Genomic DNA, 16,564 nt, shown 5'->3' with positions numbered 1-16,564 from the left:
ATGACTGGCCACAGATCTTTTCCTGTTTTTACTAGCGGAAGGGGGTGGGAGGAAGGAGAGGGATGATGGGAGAGGCAGGATAAGAGGAGAGGAAGATACTAGCTCGTAAATTAGGGCAGCGGATGGGAAAGGGGCCAAAAACAGGAAGAAAGGAAAGGCAAATTGTGCTGACTTCTCCAGTCTGCCTCCTGGTGACTCTTAGCAGCCTTGAACTGGGTTGGAATGAACAAAGGCAATTCTCAGAGGACTTCATTTTCTGAAATTACAATTTAACATGATTTATGAAGCTTCTTGTTATAAATATGCTTAAGTCAAAGGATATTTGTCACATGGAAGTATTAGAATCATAGAATTTTTAGAGACAGGAAAAATCTGCCGATCATTGACTCAGGCTTCTGGCTCAGGGTCCCTAAATCCTTGTCTCCACATACAGACAACCCAGAAAGATTTCACTGAGAAACTAAAAGAATAAGGCCCTTCTCTCCAGGTGGATAATTAAAATGTGTTAGGCTTCCCAGATGGCTCAGTAGGTAAAGAATCCGCCTGTGAATGAAGGAGATACGAGTTCAACCCCTGGGTCGGGAAAAATTCCCTAAGAGGAGGAAATGGCAACCCGCTCCAGTGTTCTTGCCTGGAAAATTCCATGGACAGAAGAATCTAGCTGGCTACAGTCCCTGGGGTCACAAAGAGCTGAACACGATTGAGCAGAGCAACCATGGGGTTTCAAAGAGAAATGAAGAACTGCTAGGCAAACATTGTCCGAAGATTAAGGTAACTGGAAGAGTGGCTTTTTCCGCGCCCCCCCCCCCCCAACCCCCGAATGCCACAGTTTATTTATTGGTCTTAGTGTCAGGGCTCTATAAGCACTTTTTCTTGTGATTATGCCTCTTCCCTCCCCACCTTTAAAAAAAAACAAACTTTTTACTGTGGAAAGTTTCACACATACATAAGGATAGGAAGAAGTGTTTAATAAACAGCCTTGTACCTATCACCCAGGTTCTCTGAGACTTTTTCAGCAACTTTGCCAGTGAGTTTTATGTTTTAAAATACACAGATGATTAATGACTAATTTTATGCTGTTCATCAAGGAGATCATTTTGGCAATCATTTTTAACCAATTTGTTTTAGGGTTAAAAAAAATACTCAGCTGTTCCATTTGGTTTAGGGACTAGCAAGATTTTAGTTTCTAATTTCCAAAGCTACTGAATATTTAGCTAATTAATCCTAGCATCTGACAATGAAGGACCAGAAGAAAGAACATAAAGTTTCAAGTATAACATTAAAAGTTCTAGAATAGTAATCCAGCTGCATTTTAATCTCCTGTGGTACAGACTTCAGGAAGCACATGAAACAAAACCTTTAAAAAGAAGCTGTGGTAGCTCGTGTCCAAGAATGCTAACGGTCCTTAAGCTTCCGCAGGGCAGTCCACTCCCACAATGCACCAGGCTGGTCCGTGTGCTGGCAGAAGCCATGGTGTACGCCCAGATTAGGTACCAGGATACCACACTTTCCAGCCTGATCATCCTCCCTTTCCCTCTCAGACCACCTGCTCCCAGGAGAAAGTGAGCTCCCATGTTGTGAAGAGTCCTGTGGGGCGGCCACGTGGTAAGGTCTGAGGCCTCCACCCAGCAGCCATGTGAGTGCCCCACCCTGGGGCAGTGACCACAACCTCGGCAGAGACTCTGAAAACAGCACCCAGCCAGGCTGTTCCCACATTCCAGAAGCTGGATGATTATGAATGTCTGTTATTTCAAGCGGCTAAGTTTGGGGCAATTTATTACACAGCAGTAGAAAATTCATTCAAAAGATAAACTTTAGAGGTAGGTAGTCACACAGGGCCAAACTACTCTTATTTCCTTCAACTCATATACCAAGCAAAATTACATAGCTTGGAGTATCAGTATTTTAATTTGGATCAGACTGAACTTAATATTCTGTATGCCAATTCCCAATCGGTGGGCCTAAAACATACTATATAAAAATTGCCCACAAGGCACTGGCAAAAGCAACGAAGAACAACAACATACTAGCAATTACCTATTTTTTTAAGTTTTTTTTAAAAATGTGGACCATTTTAAAGTCTTTATTGAATTTATTACAATATTGCTTCTACTTTATGTTTTGGCTTTTTGACCACGCAGCATGTGAGACCTTAGCTCACCAACCAGGGAAGCTGCATTGGAAGGATAAGTCTTAACCACTGGACCACCAAGGAAGTCCCTGCTGCTGCTGCTGCTAAGTCGCTTCAGTCGTGTCCGACTCTGTACGACCCCATAGACGGCAGCCCACCAGGCTCCCCCATCCCTGGGATTCTCCACTCCAAGAATACTGGAGTGGGTTGCCATTACCTTCTCCAATACATGAAAATGAAAAGTGAAAGTGAAGTTGCTCAGTCGTGTCTGACTCTTAGCGACCCCATGGACTGCAGCCTACCAGGCTCCTCTGTCCATGGGATTTTCCAGGCAAGAGTACTGGAATGGGTTGCCATTGCCTTCTCCACAATTACCAATTAATAGCACCTGTTTCTGCATTTAGGCGTCAACTTTTCTAATGGCAAAAACTCCTCAAAGATCTGTCTATAGCAGTAACAGAGAACACCCAGGAAAATGACAAGCACTTGCTTTTTTTTTTTTTTTAAGGGTAACATAAACGTGAAATTGAGACTCGGCTGGCATTCTGTAGTTGCTATGGAAACCACAAGCACCTGCCCTCTTTGACAAGCAGCATTCACATTCTCTTCCACTTTCTTCCTACTCTTACCCACCCAAAAGCTCCCACGTCCTCTTGCCTTCTTTGCCCCTCTACTTTTTGGAACATCCAAGTATATGTACATATGCACCCATATTTGTATTCACAGGAACCAAAAAAAATCAGGAGCAAAAGAAGACAGCTCACGGTCAAGTGTCCAAGACCAGATACTCAGCTGCCGTTAGTCAGATCAGGGGGTCTGTGTGAGCAGACAGCTAAAGCTCAATGAATACCAGTTTCCTTCCTTCTCCTCACCTCCCCCCAGGCTCCCCGGTATGGTGAGAACAGCTTCATTTACTCTGGTACTGGCTCAGTTCTCCTTCATTCAGACTCCTCAGCAAATTGCATTCACCTTAGAAGAACATCCAAGGGGCTGTTTGTTGAGAGGTAGAGGCAGCCCCCAACTTAGGATGTAACCTATGATTTCTCAACTTTATGATAGTATAAAAGCAATATATGTTCAGTAGAAACCATACTTCAAATTTTGAATTTTGATCTTTTTCTGGGCTAGCAATATACAGTAAGATACTCTCTTGTATGCAGACAACCTATATAGACATATCTCCCAAAAAGATATACAGATGGCCAACCAGCACATGAAAAGATGCTCAACATTGCTAATTATTACAGAAATGCAAATCAAAGCTACAATCATCTCACACCAGTCAGAATGGCCATCGTTTAAAAGTCTACAAATAATAAAATGCCAGAGAGGGTGTGGAGAAAAGGGAACCCTCTTACATTGTTGGTGGGAATATACAATACATTGGTGCAGTCACTATGGAAAACCATTTGAAGGTTCCTTAAAAAGCTAAACATAGAACCATCATATGATCCAGCAACCCCACTCCTGGGCACATCCAGAGAAAACTAATTCAGAAAGATACAGGCACCCCTGTGTTCCCAGCAGCACTATTCACAACCTAAACGTCCACGGGAAAATGAATGGACAAAGCAGATGCGGCGCATATATATAGAGGAACACTACTCTGCCAGAGAAAGAATGAAATAACTTCACCTGCAGTGACATGGATGAACGTAGAGATGATCACACCAAGTGACGTCAGTCAGACAGAGACAGACAAATACCACGTGGTATCACTTACAGGTGGGATCGTAAAGAACAATACAAATGAGCTTACATACAAACCAGAACCAGACCCACAGACGTAGAGAACAAATTCATGGTTACCAAAACGGAAGGTGAGGTGGGGGAGGGCGGGGCAAGGGGAGACAGATTAGGAGGTTGGGATTAACATATGCACACTACTATATATAAAGCAGATAAACAACAAGGTCCTACTGTATCGCACAGGGTACTTACATATCCAATATCTTGCCATAACTTTTAATGGAAAAAATCTGAAGATGAATATATATATGTATGTATATGTGTGTGTTAGTTGTTCAGTTGTGTCCAACTCTTGCAATCCCATAGTCTGGAGCCTATCAGGCTCCTCTGTCCATAGAATTCTTAGGCAAGAATACTGGAGTGGGTAGCCATTCCCTTCTCCATACATGCATGTATATATTTTTCATGTGTGTGTATATACATATGTGTGTATGTATCACTGTGCTGTACCCCTGAAACCAACACAACATTGTAAACCAAGTAAACTGCAATTAAAAAAAAAAAAAAAAGACCCTCTCCTGTGATGACGGGCCACAGCCCCATTCAACATGGGATCATGAGGGTGAATAACTCACACAGGAACCGTCCATACCCTCCAAACCCACAGAGCCAGTCTGCCTTCCACTCTGAATACAGAATCCAATAGGCTACATGAGATATTCAGCACTACAAGACAGGCTTTGTGCTAGGCTATTTTTTTTTCCAAATGGAGGCTGAGGAGTGCTCTGAGCAGGTCTAAGGTGGACCAGAATAAGCGATGAGGTTCCGAAGTGTATTACATGTATCTGTGACTTATGATATTTGTAACCTATGATGCGTTTACCAGGACGCACCTCACCCTAAGTCAAGGACGGTCTGTAATTGGAGCCAGTGAAAAGCGGGCCTCTCGCTATCACCCTGAGACAAGTTACAGCTCCCAGGACTACTCGGTACTGTCCTTCTAGGTCGTTACACTCTCCACATTTAGCTTTCAGAAAAGAGCTCCAATTATGTTTCTAACATCCACAAATCCACTAAGTAGATAAGAATTAAGTAACAATGCAAAGAAGTATTGTGGGATGGGGTGATGTAGCACAAAGAATTATCTCAACTGGGTGATTTAAAAATTTCCAGCATCTCAAGCCAATCTTGGGCCAAAGCAAGAACCTTGAAGAATTAAGGCAAGAAACCAGAACTTTTACTCTTCTTCCACCTTCTACCAAGACTCACTGAAACCCCATTTACAGCTCTAATTCTATTTTCCTATCTTTAGATGTCCAGTTCTATACCCCCATCCACACACACAAATAAAGTATCTAATTAACTTATCCCTCCACTCTTTTTCACAGGAAATCTTGGGAAAGGTTCTACTCCTTTGGCATAGTTGGGAAATCTTGCTGATATCTCAGATCAGAACACCCAGTTTCCAGGAGGAAATAACATGAATAGGAAGGAAGGAAAGACCCAGATGGGATCAGAAGACAGACTAGCTGTCCCAAAACCACACAGAAGAGATGTGTATCCCTGGCCTTTTTCCCACCCCAACAACCATGTAGCCCCACTACCACAAACAGCACCTCAAACATTCCTTACTTTAATACTAACAAGTAGGTCAGCTATTATCACCTTTTCCCAGCTGTGGACTCTGCAGCAGAGAGAGGAGCAAAGCGCTGCTCAAGATCACACATCGAATCAAGTTTCAGAATCTGGACCCTCCTGTTCTTCCCAATATTCAATGCTACCTTTCATGCTCAGCCCATATCTGATATTCCAATGATACTGCTCCAGGTTGAAGGACCATTGCCTTAAATTGTTTGAATTCTTACATCCGAGAATCTTACTGCCGTGCTTATAACATGGGGCATTCACCCACTGAAAAGATACCCTATCCCCTCCGATCATTAGTACTCACTACCCATCCTCAAAACCTAATCCTACCCACCCAAAAGAGGTTAGGAGACCAGGACAAAGTAGAAAGTTTACTGTTCTACGAGGGTTGAAACCAAGTCACAGGTAACTGCAATGAGAGCAATCAGTCACGTCTCCCTCACTGGCAATTCTAAATGAGTCCGCCAGACAGGAGAGCTTCTCTCTACAAGAATCACCTGAAGGCAACGAAGTTCATCGTTTCCAGATTCATCTGAAAACGAACACGGATACGAGCCTGGGCGCAGCTGTTGCTGCCACTGGCCGTCCGAATCCACCACGGATGACCTCCTAGACCTACCGGGGGCGAGAAGAGAAGCACGGGCAGGTTCAGGTGCGCCCGAGGAGAAGCCGCCCAACGCCGGCCCCCCTCGGGAAGGAGCCAGGGTTAGGGAGCAAACTCAAGCTCGTCTCCAACACAGGACCAAACCAAGTCCGCAAAGAGACCACACGACTTCCGAAGAGCGGCCCTGGGTCGGTCCACGGCCAAGTTCCTACGGCACTAACAAGTTTTTGCAACATTCACAGACTCGCCCACACCGTCACCACAGCGGCGACTACGGGCCTGAGGAAGTGGACCATCCTCGGCAGGAGGCCCGAAGGGCAGGAAGTGAGGCAGAGGCCACTTGAGGGAAAAGGGAAGAAGTGGCAGACTCGGGGGTGGGGGGGAGGGGGGAAAAGGCGGGGCGCCGCCCCTTTTTCCTCGGCCCCAAGCGGGTCTGGGAGGACACCCACCCCAATCTCCGCCCGAGTGGGGCCGCCGCCGCCAGGTCGCCCTTCGGTCACAGACCTGCGCGGAACTGGGCGTAGAGGCCACTGGCCCGGGACGCGCACCCGCTCCCCGCGCGCGCCCCGCTTCGCCTGAGCCGGGCCCCCCTGGAGCGCGGACACCCTTACCTGGGACCCGTCCCGCGCCGCCTGGCCGCCCGCACCCGCCCCTGCCCTTAAACCGGCTCCGCCCGCTTCTTCGCCTCCTCTGGGGGCCGGACCCCAGCCGTGCCCCGCCGATTTGTCATTGAGCAGCCTGCCGGCTTCCCCACCCCTGAGCGCGCGCCCGGCGTCGCCTAGGCAACCCCGCCCCTCCAGAGCGCGCTCTGCCTTCTCTCCTGCCCGCCCCTCCGGAGGCCGCGCCCATCGGGAGCGAGGTAGCCAATCTGAAGCGGAACTTCCGAGCCTAGGGCGGCAGGGGCGGGCTCGGCGCCCTGGCCCCGCCCACCCCCGCTGCTTCCTGTCCGCGGCGGACGCGCCGCACGTGACCGCTGCGGCAGTGAAGGAATCCCAGCCGGTCTGGGGACGCTGGGTGTGGTGGCCGGGGTGTTCCCGCCGTGGGTTTAGGTCAGGGCGAGGCCAGAGCCCTGGAAAGCAAAAGGGAAGGTCAGGCCTGATATAAACCAAGATAAATCACGATGCGGCGGCGCGGGACGCGCGGACCAGGGCCTCCCGAGGCGGGACCTCCGCCTGCTGCCGGGACTCGCCAGGCTGATAACACCCCATTAGCAGTAATGCGGCTATCGATGCCAGCAATAACTTGGCCCAGGTCACGTACGGGGGCTGGAATCCTCACCCCAGCCGTAGCCTTGATGCAGCAAGTTCAGTGGGCCGACAGGTTTTCCACCCACAGTATGTCCCGTTAAGGTCCTCCAAAGCCGGGGAACTTGTTCTTTCGATCCAAATAGGGTTTGGGTTAATTTTCCTAACCGCCCGTTCCTAGAGCTGAGTCCTACCCTCACTCCACTTGCCTCCGTAGAACTTATGGCCCCACTGATCCCACACAAAGCTCACAGCATGTCCATCACACACCCTATGGTAATTAATTGTTTAAATGACCGCCTCCATCATCTCTAGGGATGGAAACTATCTCTTGTTCAATTTGATATCCACAGTAGCTAGCATCGGTATAATTAATTCTTTCCTTGCTGATAATTATACATCAGGGTGCTGTGTGTATTATGTGAGAGGCTTTGTGCTGTGATTAAATTGCTATGTATAAGCAACAAACAGATTCAGGCACTCTACCAAGAGCTGAAGCAAAAAGCACAGAAGCTTTTACTTAGTCTTTAAGTAAGGGGCTTAACAACAACAAAATGTCACCAGAATATCCTAGTGTTACCCTACTATTTTAAATAGTCTGTTTTGTCCTTCTCATACACATTGGTCTTGTGTGTGTGTGTTAGTTGCTCAGTTGTATCTGACTCTTTGTGACCCCCATGGACTGTAGCCCACCAGACTCCTCTGTCCATGGAATTCTCCAGGCAAGAATACTGGAGTGGGTTGCCATTTCCTTCTCCATAAAGTCTTATATTGCCTGCTCATTATATGACAGAAATTCTGCTGGATGCTATGAGGGATAAGGTAGAAGACTTCTCAAAAAGGATAAAGATGATCATACTGAGTGAAGTAAGTCAAGGACAAATGCCACATGATATCACTTCTATATGTGGAATCTAAATTTGTGACACAATTGAACTAATCTACTAAACAGAAGCAGACTCAGACATAGACTTGTGGTTGCCAAGGGGATGGAGTGGGAGTCTGGGGTTAGCAGATGCAAACACTTATATACAGAATGGATAAACAGCAAAGGCCTGCTGTGTAGCACAGGGAACTATAGTCAATATCGTGTGATAAACCATGATGGAAAAGAATATGAAAAAAATGTATGTAACTGCATAACTGAGTCAGTTTGCTGCACAGTAGAAATTAAAACAACATCGTAAATCAACTATCCTTCAATAAAATAAATTTTAAAATAAAAAAATCTTTTAAAAATTAACAGAAGCTGTCTAGTATTTATAGGGGAATCAGACGCAAACTTGAAGTCATTACCATGAAGTAGTGACTAAGTGCACAGGTTTAGAATCAGATTCAGGGGAAAGCTCAATCACAAAACTCGCAGTGACTTAGTTAGGAAGCTGGCCTCCGCCACCCTCACAGGAGCAGCACCTGCACCCTGCAGATGTGAGGGTGTAAACGCAGCTACTTGTGTAGCTCTCAGTACAGTGCCAGGAACTTGATGAATGCTTAACAAATGTTAGCTGCAACAGTGATGGCCACCAGAGGCCTAGATGTACACTCAAGGCTATTATAGGAGCCTTTAGGAAGAGCTGTCTCACAGAGGACACAGCCGGGGAACACGTCCCAGCGGGGATGAGCTCTGGGAGGTAACTGGCCCTGGAAGCTCTGAGACTGCTCCTGTCAGGCCTCAGGGGATTCCCTTGTCTGCTGAGCTTCTCCTGACGGAACCCTGACTCCCCACACACCAGGGGCCTGAACAGCAGGGATACAAGGTCCCCAGCAGGACCCTGAAAGGCCACTCTCAGCTTTAGAAAGAACATTCTAGATGCTCCCCGCACCCCCTGCCCAAAAGCATCACTTGAGTGTTGTGTGAGTCTTGAGCGCCGTCTGATGTACATTTCCACTTCTCCTTCCCGGGTGCTGGGGAGGCTTGACCTTCCAACTCCCTGTGCTTGAGTGAGGCTGCGTGCCGAGTTCTCCCCAGTGATTTGGAAGTGGAAGTGACACACACATCATTTGGTGGTGGAGAATTTCTCAATGAGAGACGCCTCTCTATGGCCACTGGGAATGTCTGGGAGTGTGGCTGCTCCATCAGCCCAGGCCCCTGCAATGAGCAGCCCCTGCCCCACCCCCTGACCCCCTACCCCAACCCGCGATGAACATTTAGCGTGGCTGAGAAATAAACCTTTGTGGTTTGAAGGTACTGAGAGTTGGTGGGTGGTTGTTCTGGCTGCAAAGCTCAGCCTCCTCTGACTGGTGCCAGGCCTTGATGTGTACCAGGCTGGGGGGTACTGGTGAGCGACTCAAATGAGAGGACCAGTGAACAGACAAGCGACTGGAGAATCCCAGATAATTCTAATTTAAATTAGATAACTAAAAAAAAAAAAATTAAATTAAAAAAAATAAATAAATAAATTAGATAACTAATTAAATTATTAACTAAATAATAAAACTAAATTAGATAAATAACTCTAATTTAGACTGAGTGATCAAGAAAAGTTCCTCTCAGGAGGTGACATTTCAGCTAGGACCTGAAGGATGCAAAGGAATCAATCCCAGGAAAGGTTGGGAGTGAGGGGAAGGAGTAACTATTTTGAGAGGAATGACAAGCTACACAAACTCCTAAGGCAGAAAAAAGTGTGGTCCTTTTGACAACAGACCGGGGTGGGGGCTGCAGAGAGAGCGCCGTGGGCCAGGAGGGAAGTGAGCCCACAGCGACGGCAGAGGGAGGCAGGGCGTCTAGGTCTTACGGAGACTGAAGTTATTCCAGCTGTGACTCTGAGCCACTGAGGCGTTTCAAGCCCAGAGGCTGACATGCTTTGATTTAGGTTTTGGAAAGACCACTCTCACTACTGTGTAGAGGATGGGATAGAAGGGGCAGATGTGGGCCTCGGGGTTAGAAGGCTGTTCTAGGGTCCAGACAAAGTGAGGTCCACAGGGCCACAGGTGGGAAGAGAAATCTGGCCTCAGGAGACTTGGGAAGACTGAAGGAGGAGGGGAGCAAAAGTACTGAAGACGAAAAAGAAGATCCTCCGGCCAACTCCCAGAAAAAGCAGAGGCAAGGCTAGAAGTTGGGACCCCCAGAGATGTCTTGACCCCAGTGAGACGGGTGCTCAAAAGCCAGGCAGGAGGAGGGAGGCTGTTAATGGAGCAGCTGGCCAATTTCCTAGAACATCAGCCAGCAGAAGAGACTTGCTCCCATGAGCTGCCGTGTTACATAAATAGATGATATTATTAGAAAGAGTCTGACAAGCTCCTCCATCCTTGTGGGCCCTTGATACTTGGTGACCACCTCCACTAGGAAAAAGAGGGGAGCTGCTGATCTGTAGATGGTGAAGAGCCATTCTCACCCACTGACGGTTGCGGGACGAATCTATTGTAAAAGCAAAACCAAACGGGGGTTCATCTCCAGCATTCGCATCATCTTTCCTCTGTGTCCTCAGCTCTCAGTGCCCTGCGCTTCCTGCTACCTCATCCTCTTCTCAGGAACAGGTCTCATGGGCTCATTTGCATGCAGGAATAAATGACCGAAGACAGCTCCGTGGGTACCCACTCCTTCCTGGGGGTTTGCATCGTCTAAAACCAAAAGCTGAAGTCTTAGGCCATGGGAAGTTTTTAGGGAAGGACCAGAGATCTTTAGTTTACACAACTAGGATCGAGTGACTTATCCCTCCCTGGGAAAAGATTTAAGCTCCTGGGTTCTCATTCAAGGTGCCAGTAATGCATTCTTAGGATCCTTTCCCAAAGCCTGGGGAGTAGTCCCAAGCTTTCTTGCCCTTGTAGCCTTCTGCTGGTAGCTACCAACAAAAGTCCCTGGTTCCCAAATGTATTCAAAATCTTGACTTTGGTGTTCAATTTAGTTCCTGTCATTGAAAAAAGACTTCCCAGGTGTGGTCTCGACCACTTTTGCCAAGTATTTTATCTAGAACTTCTCTTTCCCCATTACCACTTTCCTATGTGGTCTCTACAGCTCCAGCTCAGTTGCAGGAACTAACCAGGTGTCCCAGGAATTGCTCTGCTGGGAATTAGCTAGGGGAGATGTTTTCATCTTCCAAGAGAAATTAATCCACATGGGAAACACGTTAGAAAAATACTGAATCCTTGCTATTTTGAATAGTTGAATCAGCTGCACTTATCTTTCTGCCATCACAGCTTACCATGAGCTAGCTCCCTAGAAATGAGGACAAGTTTGTCTTGTCATTAAGTAATGTCTTCATCTTTATGGCTAAACCCCACCACATGCCAGCTCATGCTCTCCCCTTCCAACTTTGTGGACACATGCTCTGTGCTTCTGAAACTCTGCACAGAAAACCACTGCCAAGATCCAGTACTGACCTCCAGGTAACCAGAGAAAAAGCCCTGGAGGGTGCTGCTAAGGCCCACAAGGGAGAGAGAAAATGAGATCCAAGTGCCTGCATCCTCTGCTGAGCTCGACCCTCCACAGTCTCCCAGGAAGCCAGCCCCTTCTCACAGGGTGAACACGCCCTGCCTCTCTCCCAGCCCAGACATTCTCCTGATCTGCATGAGACCCATGGAGCGAGCCAGCTCTGGGCAGCAAAGCAGACAGACAAGAAGGACGCGAGGACACCAAAGCCTGAGTGAGGAAGAGGGATGAGGAAGTAAGTGATGTCAGCTATGTAGGGGAGCAAACTTTGCCAACCCAAAGTGTGTCTCTTTGGCCTGAAGATTATTTTGAGCTAAAAACAGTCAAGGCCCAAAAGACTCTGACCCTCCCCTCACTGCTTAAAAGAACTTAGATAGGGCTTCCCTGGTGGTTCAATGGTTAAGAATCTGCTTTGCAATGCAGGGGACAGGGGTTCGATCCCTGGTCCAGGAAGATCCCACATGCTACCAGGCAGCTGAGCCCATGCGCTGCAACTACCAGGCCCGAGCTCCAGAGCCCGCGAGCCGCAACTACTAGGCCCACGTGCCCTAGAGCCTGTGCAACAAGAGAAACCACCACGATGAGAAGCCTGTGCACCACACCCAGAGATGAGCCTCCACGCACCACAACCAAAGAAAGCCCACCTGCAGCAGCGAAGACTCGGCATGGCCAAAAGCAAACTTAGAGGGAGGACCTGTCGCAGGATGACCCATCGCTATAGAAAACCGTAACAGGACAGAGGACCGCTGCGTCCCTATGTCACTGCACAGCCCAGCAGGCATCTGTTTACCAGCTTTTGCTCGTTTCATCTTCCTATAAACCACCTTCCTCCTCTCTGAAGTCCCCACCCTACCCCTTCTCCTCTAGAATGGCATATAACCCTCAACTACCTAACTTGTTCTGGGGCTTCACATGTGTAGAGAGGCCCTGTATGTACGTAATTAAATTTCATTTCTCTTGCTAATCTCTAGTTAACTCTTAGGCCAACCAGAACCTAAAAGGGCCAAGGAAAGTCCTTCCTCTCCAGCAACTCAATGCCTGCTAGGGGCCTGCACTGCGGAGCCTGCCCTTCGCTCTCTCATGCCCTCTGCCGTGGCCTATGGGGCTGCTGTTCCTCACTTTACAGATGAGGACCTTGGGCCTCAGGGGCCCACAGGACCAAGGGGAAGAGCCAGGCTTGGTGCTTGGCCTTGACCGGCTCTGTTCTCGCCCCAGTGCAATCACAGCAATCCTGGCGGGGGGCCCCCTCCTCCCTCCTCCCACCCCCCCACCGCGGCCCCAGCAGTGTGGTCCAGGGAACCCCCGGCCTTTTCATCACCACCTGCCTGCTCCTGGGAGAGGGCTGGAACTGCATTTCAGCCCCTGGCCCAGCAGCGGGTGAGGGGCCCCACAGTCAACCTGCTGTTGCAGACACTGTCACTCTGCCCCTCCCACCCCTAACGCCAATCCCCCACCCCCGGCCATGACTCTTTCATGGAACACTTTTTTAATGTGCTTTTCTTTTTTATGCATAGCCCCATCTCTTCCCTGCAGCTGCTCCAGAAAGTAGGACAGGGCTACCAGGTCAGTGGCCTGAGGGATGTGGGGGTGACTGGCAGGGGATAAGGGACCCCTGAGCTGGGAGACCCTTGCTTTAGAAAGAAAGCAAGCTATTATCTGCAGAATCACCCCCAGCCCCGAGTCTCTCCTCCAGAAGCAAGACCATCAAAATATTACAATGTCTGCCGCAGGGAACCTGGGTTCGAGCCCTGGTCTCAGCATGGCCCAAAAAAGAACATCTCTGGGCTGGGGCTTGGGGAAAAGTCCCTTTTCTAGCATCCATTTTTCTGGGGAGTTTTAATTCTTTACAATGGCCAAGAAGAAACTGGGTAGACAGGAACAAAATGAAAGTGGCAATGAGGTGAGTATGGCCCCTGTAAAGCTGCAGGCTCCCAGGGAGGCCGGGCCCCCACTGGGACGGCTAGGGAAGAACAAGATGGCGAGTCACACTCCTGGGACCCCCTTCCAGAACCCACGCAGGAGGCAAATACAGCCACAGTGGGTGACGCGCGGGCCAGACTCCGCAGCAAGCAACTCGGGGGCTGTGCGGACCCCTGCACACAGGACGGGTCAAGCGGCCCGAGGCCAGATCCCTGCCCTCTGCCCCTTGGGCCGCTGCCCTCACCTTAGACAGGCAGGAGATGAGGCCCAGACCTGGGGAAGCCACAGGGATGGGTGTGAGGCCACGGGGAGCCTCTCAACCGAGACGGGGCCCTGCCCTGCCCCGCAGGCGAGCACATCACCAGGTCCTGGGCTGAGCGGTTCACAACGCCCTTCCCCTTCGGCATCTTTCCTGCAGCACACTCCAAGAGGGAGGTGAGGTCCCTATTCACAGGTAGGTCAGTGAGGTTGAGAGTTCAAACCAGCTGTGCCTGCCGAGTCCACACACTCTCTATCCCAGTCCTGTGGCAGCGAGGCCATGTGACCGTGGACAAGTCACCTCCCCTCTCTGGATCTCGGTTTCCTGTCTGATGACAGTCTCGTCTGCTGAGCACCTGCTTTGGGCCAGAGCTCCACCAGGCACCAGCTGTCAGGGAACAGTGTCCCTCACGGCCTGTGCTCTCACCCCTCCCGGGGGTGCCCAGACAAGGGGGACACCACACCTTTGGCAGAGCCAGCTTAGCTCCCTGCTGCTGAGGCCTCCCAAGACTCCTGGCCCCACAGTATTCTGCTCCCATCTCATCACAGCCTGAAGTCTTCTCTGGGAGCTTCCTTGGAAGAGTGGCTGCCATCTCTCCCCAGATGACCTGGTGCTGAAACATGGGAGATCAGGTCCTTCGGTTCACTGGAGGTCTGATGGCTGTTGTCAGCCACTTACATTTAAATATTAATTCCTTTAGTCCCTCCTACAGCTGAGATGTTAAACATCAAAGTGCCTGCTACAGTGAAATGCCCGTTAACTAATGGATGGATGAAAAGGCAGATGGATGGATATGTGGGTGGGTGGATGGATGGGAGGATGGGTGGATGGATAGATGGATGGATAGATGAGTAGATGGATGGATGGATGGAGGGATGGGTAGATGAGCAGATAAGTAGATGGATGGATGAGTGGATGAATGGGTGGATGGATAGATGGATGGATGAACAGTTGATTGACTGGATGGAGAGGTGGGCAGATGGCTGGGTGTGTGGGTGGGTGGATGGATGGCAGGATGGGTGGATGGATGGGAGGATGGGTGGATGAAGGGTGGATGGGTAGATGGGTGGATGGATAGATGGGCGGGTAGATGAGTAGATGGATGGGTAGATGAGTAGATGGCTGGCTGTATGGATGAATGAATGGATGGATGGATGGGTGGATGGATGGGAGGGTAGGTGGATGAATCTGCTGGATGGGTAGATGGATGGATGGATAGATGGGGGGGTAGATGAGTAGATGGATGGATGGATGGGAGGATGGATGGGTGGATGGAGGGATGGGCAGATGAGTGGGTGCACAGATGGATGGGTGAGTGGATAGATGGGAGGATGGATGGATGAATGGGTGGCCAGGTGGATGGATAGGTGGGTAGATGGGTGGGAGGATGGATGGATGAGTGGTTCGATGGGGGGATGGGTAGATGGATGGATGAACAGACAATTGATTGGGTGGATGGACAGGTGGGCAGATGGCTGGGTGTGTGGATGAGGGAATGGAGGGATTGGAGGAATACGATTAGGAGGCTCCACTATGAGAGAGTGCCATTCACTGAACTGGAGACACCCTGATGAGGTAGGTGTGAGCTGGTGGACACAAGAGAAGGGCAGCCAGAGGGTTGTCTGGAGGTGTTGAGAAGACAGGCGGGAGACAAAGACACATAACAGAGAAGACACATGCCGCGACCAGCGTCGGAAACACAGACCCCCAACGTTTCAACAGTGCCAGTCTTCCACTGCAGGCCCCACGTGGCTCGCAGAGCAGCGTGGCCTATGGCCCATCTTACTCATACCTAAGTGATTAGGGCCCCTGCTGTCCGCCTTGTCAACTCACACGGGGTGGTGTCTGTTGCTGTCTCAGCAGAGCTGTGACAGGCTGGGCCCAGGCTTTGATGACCAACGCCAGCAGGCCCCTGATCTGGAACACCCAGAGCATCCGCTCACTTGCCCCTCCCTCAGTGGACAAAGTCCCAAGAGTACTATGGCTGCCACATCAACTAGAGATGCAATACTGGGAGCATATCTATGCTACAAATTATTCACTGGTGAAATTCAAGATCAGCTAGGCATCTTGTATCTTTACTTGCAAAATGTGACAATGCCGCCCAAGGCCCGGGGTCTCTGGGTGGGCAGGTCTCAATGGTCCACACCCACCAATGCCGCCCAAGGCCCGGGGTCTCTGGGTGGGCAGGTCTCAGTGGTCCACACCCACCAATGCCGCCCAAGCCCCGGGGTCTCTGGGTGGGCAGGTCTCAGTGGTCCACACCCACCAATGCCGCCCAAGCCCCGGGGTCTCTGGGTGGGCAGGTCTCAGTGGTCCACACCCACCAATGCCGCCCAAGCCCCGGGGTCTCTGGGTGGGCAGGTCTCAGTGGTCCACACCCACCAATGCCGCCCAAGCCCCGGGGTCTCTGGGTGGGCAGGTCTCAGTGGTCCACACCCACCAATGCCGCCCAAGCCCCGGGGTCTCTGGGTGGGCAGGTCTCAGTGGTCCACACCCACCAATGCCGCCCAAGCCCCGGGGTCTCTGGGTGGGCAGATCTCAATGGTCCACACCCACCAATGCTGTCCAAGCCCCGGCTGCAAGGTTTGCTGCGAAGGGAAGCCAGAGTGGCCGGCCTGGACAGAGTGACTCCCCGCAGGGCATGCAAGAATCCGCCCCCCCCAGCAACGACAGCGGAGCTCAGTGAGATGGTGTGTGG

At 50.2% G+C, this 16,564-nt stretch overlaps 1 protein-coding gene across 4 annotated transcripts in view; it reads right to left on the bottom strand.

Annotated features, from left to right (window-relative positions):
• RALB (RAS like proto-oncogene B) overlaps positions 1-16,564 on the bottom strand; it is a 69,854-nt gene that overhangs the window by 37,093 nt on the left and 16,197 nt on the right. The window contains exon 1 of one of the 4 annotated variants that reach the window (XM_043894925.1): positions 6,683-6,836. The exons of 2 other annotated variants lie outside the window; for them this stretch is intronic. The gene's annotated coding sequence lies outside the window, so the exon portion shown is untranslated. Of the gene's footprint in view, positions 1-6,086; positions 6,329-6,682; positions 6,837-16,564 lie in introns of those variants that run through there. One more of the 4 variants, XM_043894929.1, reaches the window with a different exon arrangement.

Source organism: Cervus elaphus, chromosome 33 (assembly GCF_910594005.1).
Source record: "Cervus elaphus chromosome 33, mCerEla1.1, whole genome shotgun sequence".
NCBI classification, from domain to species: domain Eukaryota; kingdom Metazoa; phylum Chordata; class Mammalia; order Artiodactyla; family Cervidae; genus Cervus; species Cervus elaphus.
Note: the sequence above shows the minus strand (reverse complement) of the source record. Positions and strands in the feature narration are given on the sequence as shown.